The sequence below is a fragment of the Lissotriton vulgaris genome, unplaced genomic scaffold (assembly GCF_964263255.1).
Source record: "Lissotriton vulgaris unplaced genomic scaffold, aLisVul1.2 SCAFFOLD_2804, whole genome shotgun sequence".
Taxonomy (NCBI): domain Eukaryota; kingdom Metazoa; phylum Chordata; class Amphibia; order Caudata; family Salamandridae; genus Lissotriton; species Lissotriton vulgaris.
The window spans coordinates 259,492-279,941 of record NW_028251288.1 but is presented as its reverse complement, the minus strand read 5'-3'; the positions used below and the strand labels follow the sequence as shown (position 1 = coordinate 279,941).

The 20,450-nt window shown below is 44.8% G+C and overlaps 1 protein-coding gene across 2 annotated transcripts in view; it reads left to right on the top strand.

Moving 5' to 3' along the window:
- Positions 1–3,010: 3,010 nt before the first annotated feature.
- Positions 3,011–20,450, top strand: part of LOC147662953 (very-long-chain (3R)-3-hydroxyacyl-CoA dehydratase-like) — a 235,620-nt gene continuing 218,180 nt past the window's right edge. The window contains exon 1 of one of the 2 annotated variants that reach the window (XM_086950768.1): positions 3,011–3,276. The gene's annotated coding sequence lies outside the window, so the exon portion shown is untranslated. The remainder of the gene's footprint in view (positions 3,277–20,450) is intronic. The other variant, XM_086950769.1, reaches the window with a different exon arrangement.

The window sequence follows — 20,450 nt, the reverse complement described above, 5'->3', positions numbered from 1 at the left end:
ATGAAAATCCACGCTACCCGGCGATAATTATCCTAGCGCTAAGTACGCTTAGCGATAATTATCGCTGGGGCTTGATAATATGGCCCTTTATTTTTCACGAGGAAACATGTCTTACTCCAGGAAGTTCCTAAGTCACAAACAAGCTTCGAGCAAAACACAACTACTGAGTGCAAGGGTGGCCTGTGAACTCTGAGGCAGCCTGGAAGGGGGTCCTTGTCACTGCACACTGCCAGGAGGTGATTCACAGAGGCGCCTGTGGAGAGGTGGCATTTGTATACATGGCCAATGGCAGGAAGATGCCGCAGGAGCCGCCCAACAAAAGACCGCGTTAGAAACACGGTTCACCCTTAGACAAGGGCCTTAGGAAGAGTGTGATCACCAACAGCGAAGCAGCCCACAACTCTTCATGAGTAATACAACCATACTCTGCAGGTGCAGAGACACGCTGATGTCCATAGTGCATCACTTCTACATAATGCTATAACACCATTGCCTCTTCTTGTTGACGTCACTTGAAACCTCTCGAAAACAATCCGGTCGATGACACTTACCCATGCACAGTTCTACATATTCACCAAGAAAGAATTCACCGCTAATCCAATCACCAGCCTAGAGGTCTTCAGAAGAGCGCGTGGCCTCCCTCGTGAGGCCCCGAGTGTCAGCCACGCCTCGCGCCCCTTCATATAGTGTTTACAAAGCAGAGCCTGACAATCAACGTCTGCCGGCTCCAGGGAACTTCATTTATTGCTGGAAAGTTAATGAGTATTTCTCAGTCTGTGAATCTTCCTCCGTGCGTTATTCTAATGAGAAAATGAAAGAAAGACCCAACTCTAGGGAGATGGAGACAGAGAGAGAGTGCTCAGAGAAAGATAAGCCACGCAAATACAGATGATGCGAAAAAAGCTCACACAAGCACGCAAATAGAACATGCGCGGCCAAACCTAAACAAGGCAGCGTGACAAGTTGCAATGACAATGGAAAGCACGCGTTCGGACAAAAAAAATGTGCGCACTTGTGCACAGCCCTATGCTAATGAAAGTAAACAAAGATGGCTTTAGGCTGTCCACATGCGCGGCCATCTTTTTTTTGTAAGTGCATGTTTAGCTTAGTGGATGGCAAGAGCAGCCATCATTGTCCATCTGGACGCGTGTGCATTCAGCTTTGGCTGAATCGATTACAAAAGGTTCTCTCCATGGCGAGAGTAGCGCATGCGCTGCTTTCGCCAGGCGAGACCTAAAAATGCAAATATGGTGGTAAAAATGTTTTAGGATACAACTCTGCTTGTTCATTATAGCTGGGAAGAGGATGTACCCATCACAGCAAACCTTCAATTTATACAATTTTTAGAAGAAAAAAAACCATACACTTTCATCCACAGCACGTTTTTACCACTTTTTTCTAGAACCAAAAATTTTGGTTTATTTTGACTTTTTTCTAGGTTCCCTCCAGGGGAATCTACAAACCCTGGGAATGTTTGGAATCCCCTTGTTGGAAAAAAGGATGCATATTTGGCATGGATACATTTTGTGGGTATAAAGTAATTTGGGTTTAGGAGTGAACTACTCCAAACATATAACGAAGTATTGGCAATGCCAATAGGTCTGAAATTAAAGGAATGTTGCATGGTAATGAGAAGCATTGCAAGTAAGCATTGGAATGGATATGTATTTGTGTGGAAGCAAAGAACTGTAGAATAATATTGGTGTGGGTTAAAAAGTTAATTAACAGTTACACTGGCAAGCCAGAACTAAACATCCTGTCCTTCTCCCATCTTTGCTGCTGCCAGAGAAAAACACCATACATTTTCTAGTTATTCAATATACTTTAGTAGCATTGCAATGTCATGTGTGTCCCCTTGAAAGTTCAAGCTCGGGCAGCTAGATCATTTTTTCAATCTCAGCTGTGAGGAGGGCAAGTACTTTTTTTGTGGAAGCACACAATTTCTATCTTTGCCATGTTGTACACCAGCATGTCTGCTGTTCAGCATGGCTAAAAGCTAGTGATGTAGTGGAGCATGAAGTAGAGTGGTATAGAGAGGGGTGGAGTATATATGTGAGTGGAGTGTAGTAGTGTCATGGACTGGTTTAGACTGGAGTGGGGTGAAGGGTCATGGAGGCAGCAGCCTCGGTGCGGGAAGCTCTGCGCACCATATGTGAGGCTGGGAGCTAGGACCTTATTGTTCCTGGTGTGTTGGCAGAAGCTTGTACATTTGCAATTTTTTCTGTTTATATCTCTTCCTTGTGTGACTTTACAACTTGTACATTTGCAATTTTTTCTGTTTGTATCTTTTATGTAACTCATGTAATCCTAAGTCCTTATGTATCACAACTGGTTCTTTTGTAAAGCGCTCTGACACCTTCGGGTAATGTTTGCGCTATATACATTTGCATTAAATTAAATAAATAAAAGAAATACTAAAATATGTATATTTTCATATAAGTGCTTTGATTTATCATCTGTGGGTTTTCATATCATGGAAACCTCTCAGGCATCCAAGCATCAGGGCACTTTTATCAGTTAAATAAATGTGGAAATAGGCTAGTTTCAGCTTAATTCTTGTCACAAAACCCAAAATAAATGTGGATAAATACACATAAAATTTACAAACAAAGTATATGGATGAAAACAGACTGAAAAGTAAAAATGAGGGGAAAACCACCTTAAAACCCTTAGCCCTACTTATTTTACTGACTACAGCTGCTGTACGGATTTTAGAGGTTTAAACTGAACAGCAGAGGGGGCAAAGAACCCAGACTGTAAAAACATCACCTCCTTCCAAAACGTAGAAAGCAGAAAGTAGCGGTGCTGGAGAGATGGGGGATGGCAAACATTGATAGTAACTCAAATTTCAGAAACCAGCCACCCCTTCTCTTGCTCTTAGGTACCAGTAGGTACCAGTAACTTAATTTATTCCTCCTCTTAAGAATGTTAAAAATCCATGTGTGTGTCATGGGGCGGGGGAGCCACGAGGGCGTGTTGGAGGGGAGGGGCAGCTTTCCTCTGATGAGCGAGCATGTTCTGAACTGCACAGATCTGGGAGTTACCAAAATGCAGGAGTTTCTGAAACTGGCTGCCAGCCAGTACGCCTCCCCTCTCCTCGCGTGAACAGCTTTCAGTGCTTTCGCTGGTTTCTCTCGTTTTATTGATTTTAAAAATAAACGATGTCATTTATCAACTGAGTGGCGACCGCTGGCTCATTTTTGGACTTTTGTAACCCTGCTGGAGGCCAGGCTGGGCTGCTGCGAGTGTTCCCTTGGGAAGAAGGGTGTTTTGAAGGTAAGCGCCACCCTGTTTGTGTCTAGCAGCGAGCGGCGCGTTCTCTGTGCACGTAAATTAAAATATGACACATCGCTCGGCGAGTTCCTCTTTAATAATCATACAGCCTGGTTTGCAAGTATTAAATTCTTGTTTGACACACTTATTTATTATTGACGCACCTAAATCACATCCGTGTGACTGCAGTGGGCTATTGGAAGGATATTGTCTATTCTCACTGTGCAGTTTCTTTCTTTTCTTCTGCATTCTACTGTTGCACAATCTAGCGGAACTGTTAAAGTGGTTTTCATTGGATCCCATCAAAGTTGACGTATGTGAACTATAAATATTTTATTTGCGACTTGGAGTCACTTCTTGACATCTTTTAGTTTTATGTTGTATTTTTTATTTAACAATTTAATTTGTATAGTTTTTCTTTTTTACGTTGAACACGTGCGTGCCCCAAAGTCTAAATGTTACATGCCACAATTCAAGCCAGAAAAAAATCTAAAATACAATGTTATCTGTCATATCTGCCACATTTATCATAGGGTTGCTTCACCTGAGGTGCAAGGGTGACACCTCACTAAAGCCAGATTTCTCAAGCCAGGCAAAGCCCCCTTGCCTGGCCCTACATGGCTTGATACATCTGGAGTAACGCAAGGCAGTGCAAATCGCTGCGTTACTCTGCCCCAGAGAGGTGTTCCATGGGTGGCGTGTGGGTGCTCCCACGCATCCACCCATTGATTTTGGCGCATTTCCAGATTTACCGTTAGACGTACACCTAGCAATGTGTCAAAATGTTACGCCTGCCCATGTGTGACGTAACAAAGAGAAATATCTTTATTTCTTCTCGTTTTTTCCTCTTTCTATGGTGCTACATTCTGCAGCAGGGGCAGCTCCTCCTCCTCTTAAATTTCCCCCGAATCCCAGAGATGAAAAATTAAATGATAATTCATTTCCATTTTATTTTTCATCATCCCGTCCTGAACTGAGTGGCAGGATGGGGCAGGGCCCGCGGAGTGGCAGCAGGGAGGAGCGATGGGCAGAGGGCTGCCTGTGCACTGTTTGAAGTGTGCATGTCTCTCTGTTCGGCCGTCATGTGACAGCCAGCCAGACATGCATACTTTAATCTTTTCAACTCAGCTGGGTTGAGAGCAAGTGCAGGCCTCCAGTGCACTGGGGAGCACCAAGAGAGGCTGCTCCCTCCAGTCAGGGCGCTGCTCGGATGCTGGTTAACAGCATGTGAGCTGTGCCAGGATTGGTCAAGGGAGTTTGCAGGTGCCTGCTATGCAGTCGACGGAAGAAGAGGTCCGACTTCCGGAGCGAGGAAAACGTGTAAGGTAAATGTTTTTTAAAATATATTTCCAGTTGACCCCCCTTGTAGATGTCAGCCGCCACTGTTCTGCAGCACACATTGAGGGAGGAAAATGCCTCTCAGGATTGTTTTTGTGCAGGAAAGCATCCCTTCCTGCACAAAAAGAAGTCTGCTTACAACGCAGTCACCATTGCCCAGTGGTACAAGGGTGCCTGTGTTTGTGTTAGGCAGCAGATTGTGCGCCAGTGCAAGGAAAGGACAGAAATGTGCCATATGATGTTAAATACAGCGCATTCATGCCCTTTCACGCAGCACAGCACAGTGGCTTGCGGTGTTGTGCTGCGTGAAAGCATGATAAATATACCTCTCTATAGCCAAATATTAAACTTGTAACAGTTCTTATATTTCACTTCAGATTTATGTCCTGGAATCTTGCTTCACAATTCGCTATACATCTGAAAGTGTATGAACTAGTTTATTTGATTATTTCATGACTGTGGTAACGTGTAACACACACACATTCTGCGGCCCCAGAACACTTTGCTGAGGGATGCCACAGGAGTGCCCAAGTGTGCGTCACAGTGGTGGGCTCATGGGATCGCAAACCACAAGTGGAGTTGGGAAGTGGTTTTCTGATTTTAATTCGGTACCCCCTAGTGTGAGAGATAGATGGATGAGCCTTCGTGACAGCATCCCTCTGAGAACCTGGCACCTGTCCTTGGGAACATGTTGAATTCCAGTTCTTGTATTCTTCACCCGAAATTCCATTCCAGGCAAGGGTCAACAGCTCCCTGACTGTGTCCAGTGTACTGATACAGAATACACAGAGGTCTATGTCCAGGATTCCTCTGGGATCGCCAGCACATGAAAAGTTAAGGGGGAAATCATTTGTGCTTAAACTGTTCAGACCACCCCTTTCTCCTTTTATGGCCACACGGCAAAGGGAACAAATGAATGATTGGCCTGCATTAACACCAGGTTTTTGTCATGTAAAAAGGAATATTTCCTATTTTTAAACGTACTGTTCACTTTCCATTCTGATTCTCCAAATATTTTTGTGTGATTGGGAGTGGAATCAGAGTAGAAATGCCGCAGACCGGGTGTCTGTTTCACATCTTTATTGCTTGTGGCTGTGGTGGAAGTTGGCACTGAACAAAAATACACAACATCCCTAGATGGCATTTTATGTTTTGTGAAGGGGAAATAGGAATTGTGCATAGAACCATTCCCATTCATACTAATACTTGTGTTAATACTTCCCAACGTCCTTCTAAGGAAGACAGTTGCAGAATACTGATACATCAATCTGAAAGCCAGGACTATTTCTTTTTTAGGTCGAGCCTGGGCAGCGCATGCGCTGCTCTACAAGCATGCTGTATTGTAGTATGGACTTGAAACTCCGCCCACTCTCGGCCCATATTTTTCATTGGCTTGTGTGATTGTCCTTTGGAAACTGGCTTTTCATTGGTCTATAGACTTAGTAGTCCCTCCTTAGTGTTGCCTTGTTTCAATTTGTAATCCCTCATGACAACACTGGCTGGTACATGTGTTGTTACTCTGTAGGCTTCAATTACAGCCTCCGAGCACTACTTTGCTAAATGGTTTTCTGCCCTGCTGTTGCATGCAGGGCAAGCTCTCTTGCAAAACATGGCGGCCCTTCCCCTTTCTTTAGACACAGGCTCGTTTAAAAGACATTATCATGATAGCGCGTCATGGGGCGCTTTTACAAAAAAAGTATTTCTTTGTCAACTTGACAAACAAATGCTTTTTTGTGCGCCCATTTAAAAAAGAGAAAGGGGCTAGGATCCCGCAGAAAGGAAAGAAAACAAAAGTAAAACTTTACTGCAGCTCTCGCTGGCTCAGCAGAGGAGCCGATACTATAATATTCACTGCACTACAGAAACTCGCCCCATAATGCTTTGCAGGCCCCTCTATTCAAAACACATTTTTGCCCATAATTCTGCCTGTGGTGGTCCTAGTACGATGGGACCACCACAAAATCATTATGCACTACATGCTTTTCCTTTCTAGGTTATTATCTGGTCCTCGCCTAAAGTTGGGGGAATCCCAAAATAATCACCTTTCCCACTGTGAGATGAATTTTAAATACAGTCTTCCATAGTTGGAGCTAATGCTCTACAGCAGGGAGGATGTGTTTAAGGCAACTTTTCCTCTTTCTTTAGACGAGCCACGTCTCAGGTGCGCAGCTGCCATTAAAGTGAAATCACAGCTTAGAGCGATATTACAAAAAAAAAAAATTTGATTGTCAACTTGACAAACATGTTTTTTTAAAAAAAAAAGCGCCCTATACCACACTTTCATTTTAATGGCGGCTGCGCCCCGAGCTCGGTTTAAAGAAAGGGGCATTGCGCTACTATTAATATGAAAGCGCTCCATGGAACGCGTTTACACAAATTGCATTTGCGAGAGTTTAAGTTATTGGCATTGTCATTCAACATGCCAATAGCTCAAACTTTCATAAATGCGAGACCTATTGCATTACAAATGCTTGCCGATTTGATTCGATTAGCTTCATTCGATTTCAGTATAAAAATCATAAAAGCAACAACAATACATAAATATACACCAATACATTTCATTTCATAAAAAAATAACATCTATTAAAATGGGATTAAATCGATAGAATAAATCAGCTAATCATTGAAGAGCGAGATAGTAGATCAAATTGATTAAACGTGGAAATGATGCGACCACTCGATACAAGACCACTTCTGCCCATCAGGTAGTTGCTCTGTGCTTTTTGACATTGAGACGGGACATATAATGTTCTAGGGTAGAATTCACTTAGGCTCCGGATAGATATAGGACCATCTCCTATTTGTGGCTGCCAAGATTGGAGATATGGGACGACGTATTTATTCCTGAATTTTACAAGTACCAAATCGCCCACAATATCTTTAGGAAGCGGTCCTAGCCAGCCCACCCTTCTAACACTTAGTATGGTGCCATTGATGTTGGGTGGCTGAGGTCTATTTTTGGTTAGCCAGAACACAACCTTGTTTCTTAGGTCTTTCATGTTTCCCCTTTATAAGTTCTGGTACTCCTGAGAGAACGCACACAATAGGAGCGGCCTCTGGTGGTAAATGTAGATGGCTAGTTTTAAGTGACATATTGTCACGATTGACCGCTGTTCCCTTATGTGATTTTGTTTCTTTATTCGGCCCTACTCTAGGGTAAGAACTCCGTACTGTTCTGGCAGCTTTCGGAGGATTTAAAGTTTTCAAATGTGGGGTTACTAGTTGATTGCGGGTGGTCTTACTTTGTGTGGTGGTTTTAGGCATTTCTGTGGAGGCTGGACGCCGTGGTTGAGAGGGTCCTGCCAAAGTTTTTACAAGTGACGAATTGGCCTTAATTGCTTCCTTGACACCCATGAGCCTATCCCCTAAGCTAGTCATTTTATCACTCAGTGGGGATATTATTGACTTCATCATGTTTTCGATCGAGGCCAATAAAGAATCATGGATAGGTGCTTTTGAGGTGGCAGTGCTAGGAGTGTTTGGCAGTGGGAGATTTGGGTTTAGTTTTTGTTGCTTGGCCTGACTCCCCATTTGATTGACCCCATCACTCTTCCTTTTAGCAGAAAAGACCTGAGGGGACACTGCAGATTGAGAGTTTTCTTTTGGTCGTATTATAAGGGGAGTACCCTGTGTGCTTTGAGTTAGGTGAACTTGACTGCTTGACCGAGGACTAGTCATTGCTATTGGGCAAATAGGAGCACTAATTTGCACATTTCTTGAATCCACAGAAGCTTACGTGGATTTACACATTTTGTTTAGTTCCTCAGTTCCTCCAGTAGTGATATATCTGGAGCTGCATCGGAAGACTGTGAAGGAGAACACATACTGGGAGAACTATCCATGGCTGGGGAGCGTTCTATTCTCTCTAATTCACTGGCAATGGGGAGTGTTGCCCTCTTTATATAGTAGTCCATCATTCCCCTAAGCAAGTCACTCTGAGAGGAAAGATTTCTAGTACCCCCCTTACAGGTCATAGCGTAATCAGCATCAACTACCAAATAATAGTTCAACAGTTCCACTATAATGACACTTGTGAAGGACCTAAGAAACTGGGGATTGTCAATGGGTATCTGTACCTTTTGTCTTTTTTCTTCCTTTCTTAGTTCAGTACCAAGGGGGATGCCCCCGTCCCGGCCTCCTCTGGCCCCGGATGGCCACAGATGGCCCGCCCTCTGCCCGGGCTCCGCCCGCGCGCGTCCGCGACGCGGAGGAAGCTGTCGGGATTTAAGCGCCTCCAGGCGCGCTGTGCAGGAAGTGGGCGGTGTTGTCCTCCCAAGGCAGGCTGGGAGCTGTAGTTTCCACCCCGCTCCGCGGCTGAGCGATGTCACCAGCTCGGCGGTGGGGGCAACCACAGCGTCAGGGACCCAGCGATAGTGTGCTGCCTAGCAAAGATCCGGGATAGCAGGTAAGTTTTGGAGCCCCCCTCTGTGCGCCCACTCAGGTTCAAAGCGGTCCCCGCTCCTCCGTGGAAGCTGTCGGGATTTAAGCGCTTCCAGGCGCGCTGTGCAGGAAGTGGGCGGTGTTGTCCTCACAAGGCAGGCTGGGAGCTGTAGTTTCCGCCCCGCTCCGCGGCGTAGCGATGTCACCAGCTCGGAGGCGGGGGCAACCACAGCGTCAGGGACCCAGCGATAGTGTGCTGCCTAGCAAAGATCCGGGATAGCAGGTAAGTTTTGGAGCCCCCCTCTGTGCGCCCACTCAGGTTCAAAGCGGTCCCTTATTTAAGTCCATTCTGCTAAATGCTGAAATGTACCCTTTTCGACAGTGTTATAGTGAAGCAGGTGTACTATCTCCATATCCAAGAAACAGCTTTTATTATTATCACTTTCAAATGTACTTATTTTAATCTTAAAACCTGCACACCTTAGTTATAATCCCGACTTCATCACATTACTCAAATATTGTATGATCATGGCAAATTGTGCCATTTGTTCGTACCTCAAACTGTAAATATGTATAATATAATGTGTGGAATGTAAAAACGTCTTGATAAGCATACTGTACGGTTAAATTCCCAATTGCATGTTCCCTACTTTCATCATTTTATTGCTTTTTGTGGTATTTGGTTTCACCCAACCCTGGCAAAAGCGCCACTGGTCTGTGTGCAGCACCTGACGTTCTGGATGCTTCTCCTGATAGGTGTCATGCCTCTGTGCCAGAAACAGGACTTGGGTTGTTTTGACGAGATCTGAAAATTTGTGTTGAGTAAAGTGAAAACATGCAGCGCTTTTTGTACAGTTTTGCCTGTCTACGACCAATAAATTAATCCAGAACAACGTTAACAACATTATGGGCCCGATGTAGGTAAATCTACATTTACCACTTCATAAATACCGAATCATACCGAATCGGTATTTATGAAGTGGTAAATTAGAGGGGGGGAGATGTAGGTATTTCAGATTCTGTAAATACCGAATCTGTAAGATTCGGTATTTACCGATTCTGTAAATACCGATTCGGTATCCCCCATTGCTTCCTATGGGCCTTGAAGCCCATAGGAATCAATGGGCATTACCGAATCGGTAATTACCGATTCGGTAATTACCGATTTGAGCAAGGGTGAAGGGGGTGTCACTTTGACACCCTCCAGCACCCCAAAAAAAGGCATGTGAGCCATGTGGCACACAGACATGCCCTAAGGGCATGTCTGTCTGTCACATGGCATAGGTGTGCATGCACACATGTGCATGCACACCTGGATTCGGTATTTTAACACCCAATTGGATTGGGTGTTAAAATACCGAATCTGAAGGGCCTGTGGGACTGAAAGTAGTCCCACCTACATCCCAAATTTTAAAAATCAGTAAAATTACCGATTCGGTATTTTTGCGATTCGGTAATTTTACCGAATCGGTAAAATACCGAATCGGACAAAAAAAGGTCCCCTACATCTCAGTAGGCCAAATACCGGTCGGAAACGGCCGAAATCGGCCGTTTCCGACCGGTATTTGGTACCTACATCGGGCCCTATAACCTTAGACCTTGCGGTCATTGTATGAGTGTCCAAAATCTGTATTCACTGGCAGCCCATATACTGAGAATCAGTAAACCCATCTTCTGAATCTGGCCTTTTACCACCGTTGCTTGTCTCCTCAACCAGCAATTTTCATCTCTGAGGTAGTGCATCATTTGTGGCAGTTGGAGGTGTGGGTTTGAGGTGTCTGACCGGTCATAGTTGTTCTAGGCCTTTTTGTTGTGCGCTTTAGAACCTATTGTGACAGAAGAAGTCGCTTACTTGAAAAAACGGACTCACACACGTGATGAGTCTGAGCATTAAGCATAGGTTTCATGCCACCAACAGTATTGTGAGTGTTATAGGTGATGAATCTGTATGGAATGTTTTACACCTCACAAGGTATCGGTCAGAACAGTTATAAGGTAAACATACCAATAGTGCCACTTGTATAGCACACATGACAAGCTCAGTTGCCTTCTTTAGAGTATGAAAATAATAATTAAGAATAATATTTGCAAAGAAAACATCAAATTATTATTCCTAATAATTGATGGTTATGAGTGATAGCTTGTTGGCTGTGGCCAGCATGCTGATCTCAGCCTTGCTTTCTACAATGTTTTATCTGGGGCAAATCCTTTGTTCTACTTGTGTCTTAAGTCTCTTGACTGCCAAAAGCAGGAGCACTCACTAAAAGGCTAGCTCCTAGCATAAAACATTATTTGAGAACAGGAATTCCATTTAAAAATCTCAGTAGTCAAAAATAATATAAAATGTCTACTTTTCGCTGTTCCGATTATTCCCACAGTGTTTTCCTATTTCAGTTATCCATGCTTAGCCAACATTGTCCAAAAGTTTATGGTATTTGAATTGGATTAGCGAAGAGCCTATTCTCCTGGTCCCACAGGTCCTGGAGCAGCCAGTGACTACTAGGCACTTCTCCTGTGAGTAAGAGACAATAATAGTACTTTTAATATGTGGGTTCCTGCAATCCCTGTATGAAATCCTGTCTCTAATTTTCTTGTTACAGGCGACTTGTGACAAACCTAGGGCCAGATTTATATATTGACTGAAGGACCGTCGTTCAACCATGGGAACGGAGTAAACTATTATGTTCCCATGATGGAGGAACCACCGTCAAAAATGTAAACGACCCCCAAGCAGGTGGTTGTTTATAATGCACTGGCTGGTACCACCGCCATGGTGGTTGCCGTCAATGCATCTCGCTGTTTGGGGCATGGTTGCCTCATGCTGATACAGCCCTGCACCAAACTGTTTTGTTTTTTCATTTTCAAACATCTGCCCAATGGAGGATTTTCTTTGTGTTGCCTCCCTTCTGTCTCCTTGAAATAAATCCTGAGAACACAGTCCCGGGCACACGTAGGTGCAGATTTACAATAACTGGCGCACCCCTGCATATCAGCAGTGATGCGCTAGTTATTGTGGGTAAGGGCTCTGCCACCATGGATGCGCCGCATTTAGAATGCGGCGCACCATGGGGCAAAAACGGACAGATGCATCTGTGCCGTAAAGGCGTCGCATTGCTGGAGTTGCGTTGCAAGCGCGACACAGCTCCAGCAAGGCTCGGGGCCGCCCTGTATGTACAATGTTGCGTCAATCCTTACGCCTGCTTCAAGCATGCACAGGGTTTTGACGCTGCATGGGCTGAAAAGTGACTGAGTGAAATCTTGTAGATTTCACTCAGTCACTTGTAGGAGGCGTTCCTGCGCCAGAAAGCCCCCCCCCCCCTGTGCCCCGGAACGCCTACTTCTGGCGCAGGGCTTTTCAACGTGCCGCTTCTCTCAGATGCGTCACGCTGTAAATACCCCGCACCATGGCGCCTCTTTTGCACCGCCGCCTCGTCACAAAAGTGACGCAATGGCGGCGTAAAAGAGGCGCAATGGGCATGTAAATCTGCCCCTTAGTGGGGATATGACAATGGTATAAATGTCTTGTTTCTATGAAATTGCTGCAGTCGACAAGAGTATATTGTTTAGAGTTATTTAATGAAGCAACAACAAAAGAAAACACCAGCCGATACGTGTTTCGTCACAAAGGGAATTGTCCCGTGACTCTTCAGGGCTTGGGAGGATACAAAACATGGGGTGAGGAAAATGGAAATAATATAGACGGTTGTTGCTGGGAGGTTAAAATACTATAGGGAGTGGAGCAGACCCCACCACCACCCAGGAGACAGACACGCCGCACAGCCACTGTGCGGTCCCAGGCAAGCGGCAGGATGAGGCAGCAGCGCTCTATGGCCACACGACCAGACATGGAGCAACAGGCACAACATCTAGGGCTAGGAATTGAAGCTCGGATGCTTGCTGTGCACCGCAAGCAGGCACAGCACATGGCAGCCATTCAGCTGCAGCTGTACAAGACTGCGTGCAACATCAACCAACTGACAGAAAGTGTGCAGGAGCTAACCGCAGCAGTAAAATAGAACAACCAACTGATGGTGGCGCATCAGGACATCACCCGCCGGCGCCACCACCAGCTGCTGACACGGCTGTCTGCCTACACTCGGTCAAACCACCTCATCGGGAACACCACATCACAAATGTCGTGCAGGTCACTGTCAAATGCAGTTGCAGATGGTTCAATGTTGCCAAGATGTAGCAAGGGCCCTGGAGCAGGTCACCACCGCTGTGGAGAACCAACAGGTGTGCGGCAATGGCCATGCAAGGGGGGTGATGATGCCAGTGAGGGTACATCGAGCCTGAGCAGCCTGTCTGTGCCGGTTGTACCTGAAAGGCGCCGCAGTTCCAGGCCCAATGATGCTTCACGGCCGGACACTCCCAACGTGGAGTTGGAGAGACGACATGGTGCATCCGGCAGGAGGCGCCAGTGACTGACTGAACATTACTGGCAGCGCCTGTGTGCTTCTGCAGGATTCTCCCCGCGTGCATGATGCACATGTGCAGGTGGCAGGTTGTCCTCCTCCGACTCACTACTAGACACCTCCACAGGTATCCTCCGCTTGGTGGCAATATTGTGGAGTATGGCACACACGGCCACGATGCGGCAGCAGACCTCAGGCCGGTATTTGAGGGCCCCGCCAGTCTTGTGGAGGATGCGGAATCGACTTTTTAACATGCCAAATGTCCGCTCAATAACATTTCTCGTGTGTATGTGCGCAGCATTGTAACGCCGTTCCTGTGGTGTAGCAGGGTTGAGGTATGGGGTGAGGAGGTATTCACGTATGTCGTAGGCGCTGTCACCTGAAGGTAGGAGCAGAGGGTCAGTGCCTGTTATGCGCAGCAACATGGTCATGACATACTGTATGTGGGCATGTGTACTTACCTAGGAGGTGTCCTTCGCTAAATTCCCCCCTGGCCAAACGGGTGTGTATGCCGCTGTGCCGGAAGATGAACGAAACATGCGTGCTCCCTAGGTATTGTGCCACAATGTCTGTGATGATGGTCTTCGCATTGAAGACCATCTGGATGTTGAGTGAGTGGTATGACTTGCGGTTCCGGTACATGTATTCGGTCTCTGCGGGTGGACAGATGTGAATGTGGGTACAGTCAATGCAGCCAATTACATGTGGGAAATGGGCGGTGTGATAGAAGTCCAGTTTTGTTTGCGTTAAGTCCTGTTGGATTGTTGGGAAGGTGATGTAGTGGTGTATCCGGCTCAGCATGGCGTCCAGGAAACTCTGTAGGCAGCGTGACAGTGTACTCTGGGACATCCCCCCTGCATATGCAACTATCCCCTGGAAGCTTCCGGAGGCCAGGAGGTGCAGGCAGCACAGAACCTGGACATGGGTGGGCACGACATTGGCCCTCCGTGTTGGGTGCTGCATCAGGGGGTCAAGGTCTCTGATGAGCTTCATTATCATTGCCCCATTGAGCCTGTATTTGGAGTAGATCTCCTCTTCAGTTTGGCCCAGGAGTGTAATCCACAGGCGGAAAATGCGCTCCTGGATCCTGCATCGGTTCTGGGTTGCAGCCTGGAGCCTCAGCCACCTTGCCACAATGTAGAGACCTGACATTGTGACTTTCCACATGCTCGTACTGAGTCTCCTTAAGTGTGATTGATTTACCCTACACCTGTTTCTTGTTTGCATTTTTTTTTCCAATTGGACTTCATGGTTACAACCTGGTTAGCTTCTCCTTAAATTGCGAGCTCGTTTTTTGCGAATTAGGGGATTTTCGCTATTTGCGATTTATGATGAATTGGTATTGCGATTTTATAGCGAATTTGCAATATATTTGCGAATTTGCATTTTAAATCGCAGAAAATGTAGGGAATTGCAGTTAAGGAATCGCAATGGGGGTTACACATTGGTTTTGCGATTTTTGTTTTGCGAATTTGCTATTTGATGCATTTGTAGTTGATGAATTGCGGGAGCGGAAATTGCAATCGCAATCACTGTTTCGCAGCTATTGCGATCGCAATTTCGCTTGATGAATCTATGCCTAAAACCTTTAACATGTATTTGCTCTTATTTTTAGGCTTCATACAAGTTTTCAAGCTTTAGCTCCAAAGTTTCAGCTGTAACCTTAAACCTCAAACTCTAACTCTGCACCCTTGGTTTGTACAAAAAGGGTACCACTACAGGCATCCTCTGTTGCCCTATTTAGATATTTCTAGTGCAAATTCAGTGTCCCTCCCCTTGGTAAAGTTGTCTTGACACTCATTGGCACAAGTGAGTTAATGCCAAATCCCAATAGCAGATAAAGACCAATTTGTAAAAACAAAAATGTGAACCAAATGAGGCCCAAAAATGAAAATGAGAAATAGACAGGCACCTAAGAAATACTCTTTACGTTTTTCTCCATATTTGCATCTTTCATGATTTATATGCTTGAATCCTCCCAGTTGATGATCTGGGAGTCCCTTGGAAACATCAAATTGCAGTTGAATTCGAAGCATATTCTTAAGGCTGTCAAGAAGACTTTTCAATATCATATTTGCATCATTTAAAAGGAACCAGACTTCAACCAATCGGAGACGTTTGGTCTGAAGACTGCCCCCGAGAGCCACAGTGCTTACGATTTTAAGCCTACGTCGTGTGTGAAGAGAGTTTTCTGAGCTCAGGCTCATTCTCCTCATCAATAAGTGATCATTTTCAACTTAGACTTTGCTATCTACAAAGATTCACCGTAGATCTTTGGACTTAGCACCTGGCAACAATTCAGACTGTCTTTTACATCTAACAAAAAAAAAAACGTTTTAGATCTTGTGGGACATGTTTCAAAAAGAGGCTTCACTCTGAGGTGCAATGAGCAGTGCTTTAAATGGGCTGGTACTCACTGGTACTGAGTACCGGCACTTCTTAAATTTATCGCTCTGAGTACCGGCACTACTCTACTGCCTGAGGAGAGTACCGGTACTCATGAAAAGGTAGGCTTAGTGGCTGTGAGTGCCGGCGCAGTGGCGATCAGGAGTGGGACATGTCCCTGGGAGCAAAGGCGCCGCTTCTGTTTCCCGATCTGAGCCCCTGCTGAGCTATTCAGCAGGGCTCATCTGAATAATATCTGGTGCTCGCCATCACGCTGTGCTGGACAGAGCAGGGTCGAGATTCGTTTTACAGTGTGCGCGTGTGATTTTCAAAGCGCAGCACTTCAGGTAGGGAAAATTCTGTGCAGGGTAACACTTTATACATAGATAGACATATTATCAGGAACGGATTCTCACACTTCCCGTACTGTCTCTGATCAGAGGGTTAATGCCCAGATGATGCGATCGAAGTGGCACCTGGAGCGCTAATCTAACTGCTTTCTGCACTGAGGCACCTACCTTCCTAATGCACATGCCTCAATTACCCAGTCTGTGCATAGAAGGCTTTCTTATATGCCAAACAAGCTCAAAACTAGCGCTGCCAGCCCATTGTTCCACACATTCCTAACACTATCCTAGATCTCTTAGGTGCGCCTAGCTCCCTTCTTGCTCTGTCACACTGTGGTCGCCGCCCATGCTGTGGCAGTGTGTTTCATTTTCTGCCTGCCAGCCGGGCCCCAGAGCACCCAGGAATACCCCTGCTACATGGACTTGAAGGAGGAAGCCGGTGTTCGAGACTCGATCACCTGCTCACCTCCTCCTGACCTCGACATGATGGGCTATTGCTGTTCCCAGCCCCGAGCCCAACTTCTTCCCCACACTCACCACGCCAGCCCAGTGCTACCTTTTCTCTAAACTAGCAGCTTTGCTGATTTATTAGTAGTGCCAAGTGTTTAACATCCCTGCTTGACAGTGACACTACGAAGCAGCACCCTTTATTTTCTCAGCATAGTTAGACTTGATAAGTCAGGTGATTATTGTTCCTGCTGGAGAGAGGTCAGAGTTTTCTCCACTGGCACTTTTCACTCTGACCATTAAGTAGCGTAGAGGGTTAATATGCCTCCTTCAAAAAAAGCATATTGTATTGTACTTGATTGTATGTGGATAGCTCAGTGGGTTGCTGCTTTTGTCACAGAGATCCCTTTGTTACATGTGGTTTGGCCACACCTGAAGCTGAGGTTAGGGTGGAGGGTGCTGATTTTTTTTAGAATTTGAATAGCTTCAAAAGCACCTACTGCAGAGTTTGACTTCCTTGTTGCTTAAATGAGTGTGATTTCTGATATTTGTCTACTTCTATTGCTTCATACCATGATTATGCTCGCAAGAAAGTGCCACTTTAAATGTTGCACATCTAGTTGTTGCCTCATTCTCGTAAATCCACTGAATCTATGAAAATGTCACACACAAGCAATCCGAAACATTAGAAGCTAGACTCAAATGGATGTTTTTTATGATATGTATATGATCCCCTCATCTTCCTTGCTTAATTTTGCTAGCGAGAAAGAAAGTGTCACTCATAGTCGTTGAAATGGCACTCACAATTACAATGAAAATATGAAAATGTCACACATAGCAATCTGAAACCTTGGCAGCTACGGGGTCCATTCAGGCCCTGTGCTGTCAACCACATTCACACTATCCTCTGCATTTGCACAAACATAGGAATCATGGCAGTCTCCTGGTAGTGGCAATTAAAAAAGCCATGATGAAGAGTATGACATGGCTTTTAACAAACCGGAGTCTTTAGTGTGTCTGCTTAGGTTTGTGTATTTGCCTGCATTTGTATGCTTGTTTTTTGTAAGAAAAATGGGTGGCACTTTGTGTGTACATGTCTGCTCGGTGACAAAGGTTAATAAATAACGTAAGAGGGAGGGTTGGTGGGTGAGTGAGTGAGTGGATAGATGAGTAAGCAAGGGTGGATGTATGAATGGATGGATGGATGAGTGGATGGATGAGTGAAAGAGGGTGGATGATTGGATAAAAGGGTGGATATAGGTGGATAAGTGAAAGATTGGATGGGTGAATGAAAGGGAGGGGGGATGGATGAAAGGGTGGATGGCATAATGGAGTAAAAGGGTTGATGGATAGATGAGAGAAAGGGTTGATGGATGAGTGAAAAGGTGGATAAAGAGATGGATGAGTGAAAGGATGAATGGATAGGTTTAAAGATAGATGGATAGGTTTGGATATGAAGGGTGGACAGACAGAATGGTGAAAAACTGAATGATGGATGAAAAACTGAATAGACAACAGAATGTAAAGGGTAAATGGTGGACATCAGAAGGTAAATGGTAGGATGAATGGATAGATCGATGGAAGAGACAAGAAATATCTTCTGGGGAGGGTCATGATGATTTGCTTCATTTGCTTGGTGCCATAAGAGCTTTGGTTCGTAGTGGAGGTATTTTCAGTTTCTTCCTACTCACATGCTCAAAAATATATAGTATTGTGCCAAACAACAGCATTTAACAGTATGGCATTAAGAAGGTGTAACTATTGCAAAAAAAGGAAATGTTAACATATTATCGCATTTCTCTTTCATTTTGTGTAATGTTAACCTGCTTTGTTTATATACACACATTTATCATGTGTTTTGTTGTGTGGTGCAACTGTTATAGAAGTCGTTAAGTATCATCATGTCTTGCCCTTAGCCCCGCCCACTAACTACACCGCTAGCTCATGTTAATGAGTACCTGCACTTATTTTTTCCCATTTAAAGCACTGGCAATGAGGATGTCTATATTACATTCATACTAGAAAAGCTACTTCTTGTTTTCATGTCCCAAATGGAATGAATATATAGCTCCAGTCGAGGGTGCTAGAACTCCAACTGCTTCAGACACACTCTCAAACTATATAGATGGCTTCCATAGCTTCCATAGTTTCTTGTTGTGGTATATCAAGATAGGCTCGGAGGTGGTCACACATATCCTTGAGCCTGCTTTGCGTAGGTAGTATCTGCATATCCGTGTACAGCATCATTGCAAAAGGCCACATCATAACCAGTTTTTAACAGAATAGTGGTGCCCCTTTAACCTGTCATAGCAACTCTGTGCTTCCCTCGTAGTAGCAATCATGCTGCTAGCCTTTCGCACAGCTTTTGGAAAGTCCTTCACATAGCCCAGCAAAGCTGTCCAAGGGACCAGTTACTGAATATGTCCTAGATTGTCAGCAAGCAAATGTTCTATCTCACTCTAGAATGCATATAGCTTGGCCTTACCAAGCCAAGATAAGAAACGTTGTATGGCTTGCAGGGCACTAGGACACTTTGCACTGATAGTCACATCCAATTCACACAATAATTCAGGGGTATAATGCAGCTGACAAATTTAAAGTGCACCAACCTGTGTCTCTAACTTAGGGATATTTGCTGTAACCACAAAACCATTCTATATTCTCCAGTATCTTAGTCAAAAACTTTTTTCCACAGCTGCTTGGCCGGAAAGTCATCACCCAACAAGGAATCAAACACATTCTATAAAGTTTAGATACCTATCCCATGACACATTTTGAACTCCTAATGTGCGTCTTGGACTAATTCGCGAGGGGTAAGAAAGTAAGTTTTGATACCTTTGCCGCCTGTCTAAGTTGAAAGTGGACGTATTTCAAATCCATTACATTTTGCTCTGGCTTGTAATTCTTGAGGATCAAAAAGTGACCCTTTGTGAACAAATACCCCAAACATGTCATTCCCACTGGTGCAATGTGATGTGTTCAAAAAATTCTGTTACAGTGAGCCCTGGGAGACACATTTGGCATGAAAGTGCGATTTTGGTGTACATTTGAGCTACGTTACTCATTCCCACCAATCACCCCAACATTCCTGATTCATCAAGTGCTGAGGAAAGTGAGACCAAACTGAGCATAAGTGACTCTCATTGCCTCGCACTGGGCACAAAGGTTCTAGTACGTGGAGCCTCTGTACCCTCTGATTCTTCTCTCTTTTTTTTTCACTCAGAGGAGTCCTCTTATCACACCAATGGAGCAAAGTGCTCTATCTTGAACATTTCCAGCCTCCACCTTTGTTCACGGAGATTGAGCAAGGCAATTTGTGCTCTTTCAATCAGTCTTATGGAGGCTGTGAATGTTCTCGTTACGGTGTTTTCACCTTTTAACGTCTGCCAGATTGTACGCCTACCAACCTTCTTCCCCTTCTCCTGATCCCGCCAGTGAGGAGGGACTGCATCATTGGGACTCAAGGTGATCCCGGAGATTCTACTGTGTCAGACTATTTCTTGTTCTGCTACAATGTGTTTTCTTCTTCATTTGACTTGTAAAGCGCTCTGATACTTGTAAGAGTCTTGTTCGCGCTATATAAAACCTTCAAAATTAAATAAATAAATAAATCCATATTCACCATAGTGAGTTTGTGTATTATACGCTTTCTTTTGACAGAGTTGTTTAATCCCCTGTCATTATAGGTTGTGATCAGCAAGTTAGGCATCTAGCGTCTTTGCTTTGGTTAATGTTATTCCTGTGATCTCTGTCGATGGTTGACTTGTGTGTGCTACTACCGAAGGTGGTCATGTTTCTAAACACCCTCATTTTGCCCCTCCTGAGTCAACATAATAAGCTATCTTCCCTTAAATCAAAGTTTAAT